This window comes from Mandrillus leucophaeus, unplaced genomic scaffold, assembly GCF_000951045.1.
Source record: "Mandrillus leucophaeus isolate KB7577 unplaced genomic scaffold, Mleu.le_1.0 Scaffold649, whole genome shotgun sequence".
Taxonomy (NCBI): domain Eukaryota; kingdom Metazoa; phylum Chordata; class Mammalia; order Primates; family Cercopithecidae; genus Mandrillus; species Mandrillus leucophaeus.
Window position 1 is genome coordinate 750,537 of NW_012107019.1, and position 9,260 is coordinate 759,796.

A 9,260-nucleotide genomic window follows, 5' to 3' on the forward strand; every position below is an offset into this window, starting at 1 on the left:
GTGGACCTGGCCGTCGCTTGCCGTGCGGCGCCTTTGCGAAAACTCGACGGAAGTGTCAGGGACCCGGGATTACCTGCGAATGCCGGGCGCCTCCTGCTCCGCTGTGCGCGCGTGGGGCGGGACTCGGAGGGGGAGGGGTCGTGTATGTTGTCCCACCTGGCGCGATGAAGCTGGGCAGCGCAGAGGATTTCTTTTTTGGTCTTGAGGGCATAGAGTCCCTTTTCATATTCACGTGTACTCTTAAGAAAGCGTCTGTTCTCCAAACTGGCTTTCCATTCTCCCCGTCCTAAATGGTGCGTGGCTGACACCGTAGTGTTTTCAAAACTGGATTTGGCCAGGATGCTATAGCATTGTCAGTGTAAGTGCCTTTTGGCTATTTTTATTTAATTGTGTGGTGACTTGACAGAAGTGTTTCCCAGCTTGACATAGGTAATGAATTTGCATAGGATTTCAGCATCAGTATGGAAGTGATCAGATGTCAGTGGTTGGTGCCACCTTGCAAATAAATGGCCACTGGTCCACGTAGGTCGTGTTTATACATTTTGAGCAAGTTCTCTAGGACCAGCTGACTGGTAATTATAAGTCACAGGAAACCCTGCAGAGATGAGAGCTAACATTGAACACTTAAGTTTTCTATTCTTTGTTTCATCTGTTACAATTAAACTCACTTTTGTCTAGGGTAAGACCATTAGTTTACGCAATAACATACTAGCTTAATTTACGGTATTTATATATAGTGTATATATAATCATATATATATAGTTGTATAACATTTAGTTTGACTCTAAAGTTGGAAAATTAGGAAAATAACAGGTGATGTTGAGTACTGATTGTTTGCGTGGCCTGTGCCAAATGGTGTGCATGCTTTATGTCACTTAATCTCAAAAGATTTGAATACATGAGTTTGATTTCAGTGTGTCCACATGTGAAACGTGTACATTATTGTTATTGTTTTGTTTTTTTGAAACGGGGTTTTGCTTTTGTTGTCCAGGCTGGAGTTCAATGGCACTATCTTTACTCACTGCGACCTCCGCCTCCCGGGTTCAAGCGATTCTCCTGCCTTAGCCTCCCAGGTAGCTGGGATTACAGGCGCCTGCCACCACGCCCAGCTAAGTTTTATATTTTTAGTGAAGACGGGGTTTCACCATGTTGGCTAGGCTGGTCTCGAACTCCAGACCTCAGGTGATCCGCCTGCCTTGGCCTCCCAAAATGCTGGGATTACAGGCGTGAGCCACAGCCACCGCTCCCAGCAAACGTGTACATTAAATACTTGTTTCTGCTTTTGTAAAATAAGAGTGTTGGCAATATAAAATGTTACCCATAGAGTAAATTAATGTGTTGTTTCAAGTTGGAATATGGCTTTAAAAATTCATAAAAGTACAATTAGTCCCTTTATTTAGGTGCTGAATAGTTTCCAAAGCCCTGTGTCTCTTATTTATCAAAGTCTCCACTATATAACATTGTCGCCCAGTGAACAGGCTATGCTAGGACATTGGAAAAAGGTAAATATTGAGAAAGCCCTAATGGTCCTTTGTTAAATGGCCCCCTCTTTCCATATTTAATTTCTAAGTGACATTCCTAATTAAGGGTAAACAAACATAGTGAAACAAGACTAATTTTCTAATACCAAACTAAAAAAAAAAACAAAAAACAGTGGACTGGCTATTTGTTGATGAGTCTAGCGCAGTTTTACTGGGCATTTGAATGTTAAGGATGTTATTTACATTGTAGGTAGTTGTGAAAGATTTGTGTGTCTTAAGTTTTTGGTTTGCCTTTAAATGTCTTGAATATATGCTTAGTATTGAGTCCATTACTTTGTGCATTAATAGTAAGTTTTTGATTGGATTTAATTGAATAGTTTTGGCTTCCTTAATTTTATTTTGAAGATAGAATTTAATGATTTGTGTAGGCATAACAGTTCCAATTAACAATGATTCTGAGATGAGCGTAGGGTTTAACTTAACAGTTCACATTTTCTTGGGAGTTGAAAGGACTGGAGAGTTGGATGTGTGTCTTCTTTGTGATTAAAAAGCACGTGGAACTTAGCTATCAGAAGATTCTGGTGGTCTGTCTTTGGGAAGAGGAAAAGATTAAGAATGCTTTGCTAGTCAGTATTTACAAAAGGGTTTCTTTACTTAAAGTCATTTTCTTTGGGGAGGGGAGGAGTTGAGAGTTGTCATCAATGGAAGGATCTTAGAATGAAAAAGATGTACATGTTTTCTTTTGGAGTGAATTTGTGACTGGAGATGGGGTTTCATCGTGTTAGCCAGGATGGTCTCGATCTCCTGACCTCATGATCCGCCCGCCTCAGCCTCCCAAAGTGCTGGGATTACAGGTGTGAGCCACTGTGCCCGGCCTATGTGCTTTTTAAAGATGGCACTGATTTAGAATACAGTATATTACAGTACATGAAAAAATTTTGGAATTTCTGTATGGTTGTCACTGTTGGAAAGCCATAGTGAGTGTAATAACAGCATTGGCTCCTGTTCATAAGGCGTTTAAATGATGTGTTTCCTATGACAGGAAGACAAGCCTTTCTCATTCCTTCAAAATTTGGCTCTCAGATGGAGTGCCCTTTAAGCTCCCTGAATGCAGGGACTTCTTCTGTTTCACTCATTGTCTTTTCCCTGGGGCCTAGAACAGAACCTGGCAAACAGTGCTACGTAAACCTTTGTAGAATGAGCACGTTCCACTTTCCACTAGTGAAGATCCCACCTGCCTTTAGGTGCAGGGCCACTCCAGCCTCACTTTCTCTGCAATCTGCAGCCCACAATGACTCTTTGAACATTTACTGTGTATACCACACTCTGTGACAGTTAATCTTTTATAGCTTTATATTGATACATGAGTGTTTCATGTATTTTGTTTCCTCACCCAAAATATAAGCTCTTCAATGCTATGGGATGTCCTATTTTTGAGAATTGCCTTGGTATCCGGTATAATATATAATATTATATATTACATCTATAATAGATAATATATATTACATCTATAATAGATAATATATATTACATATAATATAATATTATTACATCTATTTTATATAATATATATTACATCTATTATATATTATATATGTAATAATATTATATAGAATAGATGTAATATATATTTTATATATAGAGAGAGTGGGTTTATATTTACCTATTAAACGAATATTACTGTGGGGAAACATCAAAGATATTCAGAATGGTAGGTAATATTTTAGTTAGGCAAACCTAGTGTACACATGTGAAACAGTACTAGAATTTGGAGCTAAATAAGAGTTAATACTTATGTTGTGCTTAAAATGTGAACCTCACAACAATCCTTTGAAGTAGGTACAATTATTTCCTCATTTTTCAGAGGAAGAAATGGAGACACAGCAAAGTAATTAAGTTTCTTGCTCAAGATAGTACCGGAAATCATAAGGAGGCAGTCTGGCTCCAGAGGCAGTGTGGTTTCTCTGGGGATATTTACTTTATACTTCGAAGGGAGATCTAAGCACTACTTTTGCAGCTGTAAGGATGCTCTTTTAAAAATTTCAAAGTAGCGTAAGAGATTGCAGTGTCTCTAAACTGCAGAAGGAATGCTGGATTTTCTATAGAGAGGACATTGATAATGGAATGGTTAAGGGGACATTATATATTGAAATGACTAAAGATGGGGGAGAGAAACTGAAGTTTGAATCTCAAAGCTGAGGATTATAATTCTTTATAGATGCTGAATTCTAGAACAGTGATTCACTAGGACATAGGACAATGACTGCTTGTTACTAATTTAGTATCAAAAAACTTATGCCAAATAAAATAATATTGAATGACACTGGATATCTTACTGCATTTCTTTTTTTAAACGCTTACCAGATTTGATGCCCTAGCGGTAGTAATTTACCTTAATGTGGGTGTTACTAAAGGTTTCCCATACACTTCTGTCCATTTGCTTTGTCTTTTTGTGAAAAAAAAATTTTTTTTTTTTTTGAGACAGGTTCTCACTCTGTCGTCCGGGTTAGAGTGCAGTAGTGTGATCTCACTGCAGCCTCTGCCTCAAGCAATCCTCCCACCTCAGCCTCCAGAGTAGCTGGGGCTACAAGCACGCACCACTGTGCTCAACTAATTTTTAAACTTTGTGTAGAGATGAGGTCTCACTATACTGCCCAAGCCAGTCTTGAACTCCTGGGCTCAAACAACCCTCCTCCTCAGCGTCCTAAAATGCTGGGTATGTCAGTGAGCCATTGTGCCTGGCCTTTTTGTATAATTTATTTTTTTTTAGACAGGATCTGGCTTTGTCGCCCAGGCCGGAGTGCAGCAGCACCATCTCGCCTCACTGCAGCCTCCGCCTCCCGGGTTCAAGTGATTCTCCTGCCTCAGCCTTCTGAGTAGTTGTGATTGTAGGCACTTGCCACCACACCAGCTAATTTTTGTATTTTTAATAGAAGACAGGGTTTCACCATGTTGGCCAGGCTGGTCTCAAACTCCTGACCTCAGGTGATCCACCCACCTTGGCCTCCTAAAGTGCTGGGATTACAGGTGTGAGCCACCATGCCCAGCTTTTTTGTAGAATCTTGATCCACTTTTTCAGGTTGTATTGAGCAATAGAGAACACTGTTGGGGTCAGGAGGTCTCTTCAAACCAAGTAATACTGTGGTGGAAAAAAATGTAAAATTGCGTGGTTGATTTGGTGACACACCTGGAATAAAGTCAGTTTGAAGCTGTTTAGAATTAGATGAGGGCCTACAAATATCAGCAAGATGAAGAACAGTGGTATTTCTCTGAAAGCGTCAGTATGTCTCCCTTTTGTTGGGAGCTGACAGTATGATTTTGGGGGGCATTGGGCATCAACGGTCACTGAATCTAAATGGCTCCACAGATAGGGGAGTATATACATCACCATACCAGCTGTCCAAGAATCAGGAGGAAGTACCCTTGAATGAAGCATGGGCTGCAAGCCTGGTTAGCAGCCAGGGAGGACACACATACACGTTGCAGGTACAGTATTCTGTATTACACAGATTGTTTCCACTGGGAAGGCTGTTATGTCATTTATCTTGAGGGTAGCTTCAGAATTTGAGTCAGTGATGAAATGACGTACTGCTTTCGTTATGCTCCCGTAAGAAGAACATTACATATTTTGGGATGGCCTGCGTAAAAGAAACTTGTGATAATGAATGTTGACCTACACCTTGTGTTCTGTTTAAGTATCTGAGGAAGTAATTTGGAAAACTTGAATTAAAATAATCTATATTGAAGTTTTTATCCAATTTGCACGTTAGCCCTAATCTTCATTTCAGGCTCTTCCCTGAATGGAAAACTTTTAGGGAAAGAGAGAGTGATACACTGATGAATTTATTTTTAGCCTACAAAGCTAGGATAATTTAATGAAATCTCTACTAGCGTCATGTTATGAATTTTAGGGTTGGAGAGCTAGATTCTGGACATGATCTATTCTTTAACTAGGAATGTACAGCAGAATGACCCAGGATTTATCCTGAAAGTAACACTTAACCCTTGAGATGCAGATTTGGTAGAGCTGCTGCCACAGGCCCTGGATATCAGTATTAAAACATCCTTAAGTGATTCTGGTGCCTCTTCTCCCGTAAGAAAAACCAGTACTGTATTTTATATTTAAGAAGACCTGGGCAAACAAATGACTTGCCTAGATTTGGTTCAGTGGTACGAAGATTTAATCACCAGATAATACAGTTTCAGAATCCTATGGCTGGAAGAAGTTTACCAAGTCATCAATTCAGTAGTTCATCTTACAGTGGATTGTAAACCATGCTTGTCAATTATTTGCAGTACTTTTATTGTATACCCTGTGATGCCCTTTTAAGTTTTTTTGAAAATACTATATACTTAAAACTGAAGTAAAACATTAAAATTTCTTATTAGAATTATTTTTCAGTCTTAGCTGAAATATAATATTGTATGAAAATTTGCACTGCATTATTAGTTTTTTTTTTTTTTAATCTAGTTGATTTTCAACTTTTCTTTTTTAAAGGCATCTCCTTGGAAACAGTGCCATCTTTGAATGTGAGAGATAAACCTAGTTTCAGCATATCTGCAGCAGAGACCAGTGCATCAGGCTTATTCCCACAGGAAGCCGCCTAAAGCCTGTGGCGCGGCAACCATTTCCAGGACTAAATAATAATGTGTCAGATGCCTGTGAGTGGACTGCCTGGCCAAATGACTCATGAAGATATTCACGGAAGAATAGTCAAAAAACAAAGAAAAGGCACATTATAGAAGGACCTTCAATTCCATCGAGGATTTTTGAGCAGCTAAAGAAGAAAGTTCTGAAAATATGAGTGACAGTTCTCCAGCATGTTTTTTTAGTTGTTTCTTACATTATCTTTGTTAAGCCATCCGCTTTTGTGTATAATATTTGAGTTATTTTCCACTACTGCAATGGCTGATAATTTACTTAGGCTCAGAGTTTTACTCTGTATGGACAGAAACACAGGAGGTACCAACAGTGGGAGAACAAATAGGAACAGTTCACTGGGATGTTGGTCCCCAGAAATTGGCTTTTATTGAATAATTCCTAAAGGGTGTGGTGTGCTGAATTGCTTTTTCATGGTGATGTGCTGCTGCTTGTTCATACCCATATGACTTTAATTTCACCTTCCTTTATCTACTCCCAGCCTCGGTATATGCCTACTTTTTTTTGAATAATTTTTGGCACTAAAGATCTGATTACCATATTTTTTCAATTTAAAAATTATATCTTCACAAATAGACCTTTGGTATAGTTGCATTTTACCCTAGGTTATTTTCTAGGATCAAGAATAGAACAATTTCTGTTCTTTCCAGCATTATTCTTTACTAATCATATGTTCTTGTTGAGTGTTTTGTTGTTCTCATATTCTAGGTGAAAATGAAGGGTAATCTCTGTGTTCTATTTTCAGTTTTCTGGGAGATCAGAAAAACATGGGTAATAGAAATGTATGGAAAATTTACAAGGTCTCTTAACCATTGTGTTAAACTTGCATTAAGCTTCTTTTTTAACAATATTGATGTCAGTGTTACCTCTTCTTTCCTTTTTATTTATTTATTTATAGACAGAGTCTCATTCTGTCTCCCAGACTGGTTGGAGTGTGATGATGCAGTCATGGCTTACTGCAACCTCTGCCTCCCAGGTACAAGTAATTCTCGTGCCTTGGGCTCACGAGTAGCTGGGATATTTAGTAGAGACCAGGCTTCACCATATTGGCTAGGTTGGTCTTGAACTCCCAACCTGAGGTGATCCACCCACCTCAGCCTCCCAAAGTGTTGGGATTACAGGCGTGAGCCACCATGCCAGGCCCCTTTTGTTGTTTTGAGGGGCAGGCAGTAAGAAGCAGGGATTTCTTCAAATGCTAGTAAGCACAAAGAGAGAGAGGAAGAAGTTTTTGTAATTAACGAATGAACAGGGCCAGGCATGGTGGCGTGAGACGCCAAGGTGGGCGGATCACAAGGTCAGGAGTTCGAGACCAGCCTGAGCAACATGGTGAAACCCTGCCTCTACTAGAAATACAAAAATTAGCCAGGCATGGTGGTACACGCCTGTAATCCCAGTTAGTCAGGAGGCTGAGGCAGGAGAATCGCTTGAACCTGGGAGGTGGAGGTTGTAGTGAGCTGAGATCACGCCACTGCACTTCAGCTGGGCGACAGAGCGAGACTCTGTCTCAAAAAAAAAAAAAAATAGTCGATCATTAAGGCCATTAATGTGCATGGACAGTTTTTTTGAGATGGAGTCTTACCCTGTTGCCCAGGCTGGAGTGTGATGACTCAGTCTCGGTAAATATAAACCTGCTCTGCAACCTCCACCTCCTGGGCTCAAGTGATTCTCGTGCTTCAGCCTCCCAAGTAGCTGGGATCACAGGCATGCGCCACCACGCCCAGCTAATTTTTGTATTTTTAGTAGAGATGGGGTTTTACCATGTTGGCCAGGCTGGTCTTGAATTCCTGCCCTCAAGTGATGCACCTGCCTCACCCTCCCAAAGTGCTGGGATTATAGGTGTGAGCCACTGCAGCTGGCCTAATAGACACATTTTTAGTAAGTAGTTTGTTGATTAGAATGAACAGCACTTGCCATGTCGTTGTTTTTAGCTATTATGGCTAAGTCAACTTCATCAACATTTTTTTCTTCTGTAAATTGAGGACAATTTTTACTTTTATGAATGAAGTCTTACCCAGCAGGGAGAAGTATAAACAAAGAAACGTATTTTTAATTTAATGAAGCAAAATTCCATACATCATTTTAAAAATAGTGTTTCTTTCCCTGATAGGCCTCTTCGCATCATTCTTTTAGCTTCCTTTTGCCCTGCTTATCACTTGGTCCCACTTTTATATTTTTCCTCTTCAGTCCAGAATTTCTTGTTTAGTTTCTTGTATTTTACCTACTCCCTCCCTTCTCCATGATTCAGCCTAGTCTTTCCGCCCTCTCTGGATTTGGGTGTGCCTCCTTCCTGTGGGCCACCTCATCTTTTGCTGCTGTTAGCCCTCCTGCCTGCTCACCTGCCGCTTCACCCTCGCCTGTGGTCCACTCGCATACCACTCAGCCCGGTCAGTCCTGCTCCGTTCTCCACTGCTTCGGTCTCCCATGTGTTTTTATCTAGCTCTGGTCCCTTCTCGTCTCCACATTTATTTTGTTTTCTTACTGTGCTTGTTAGTCCTTGTGCACTTGGTCCTTGAGCTCTTTTTCTATTAATAGGTATTACTAGATGGATTTGTTGTCTGCCTTTACATAGAACACACATCCGTAATGTGCATTTCCTGGGTAGCCGGGATGAATCAATTTTTATTAACTTTCCTTCCAACATTGAGCTTCCTGTGTTTTCTGCTTCTAAGAATTAGATTAGTATTCTAGAAGACTAATACAACTTTAAAGACAGTCAAGATAGTCATACGCTACCATTTCAGCCCTTTATTCTAGAGTTTGTGACATTTCTCACTCCCTTAAAAGATTAAAGAACACCCAAAGCAAGTTTGGGGTGGAGGTGGGGAAGGGCAGGAAGAGAAAGGTAAGTGCTATAAAAGGACTCATTGTTAATTTCTAGAAATTGGACTGAAATCTGAAAACAGAAGCCTTAACATTTTTTAGATAGAAGATCCCTGAAAAGAATAAAAAGTATCCGTACTTCTGTTAACTAGTTTTAGTATTGGGTCATTTGTAGTTTACATTCTCCTTTAAGTTTTAAGACCTTCAGTGTTTAACGAAGCAGAGACTGACCAGGCACAGTGGCTCACACCTGTAATCCCAGCACTTTGGGAGGCCGAGGTGGGCGGATCACAAGGTCA

At 40.1% G+C, this 9,260-nt stretch overlaps 1 protein-coding gene and 1 long non-coding RNA gene across 2 annotated transcripts in view; one reads left to right on the plus strand and one right to left on the minus strand.

Moving 5' to 3' along the window:
* Positions 1–111, minus strand: part of SMIM19 (small integral membrane protein 19) — an 11,028-nt gene extending 10,917 nt beyond the window's left edge. The window contains exon 1 of the mRNA XM_012001046.1: positions 74–111. The gene's annotated coding sequence lies outside the window, so the exon portion shown is untranslated. The remainder of the gene's footprint in view (positions 1–73) is intronic.
* Positions 1–6,718, plus strand: LOC105554535. Its single transcript, XR_001008343.1, has 2 exons — positions 1–358; positions 5,980–6,718. It is a non-coding gene; the product is annotated as an uncharacterized LOC105554535 (long non-coding RNA).
* Positions 6,719–9,260: the final 2,542 nt, after the last annotated feature.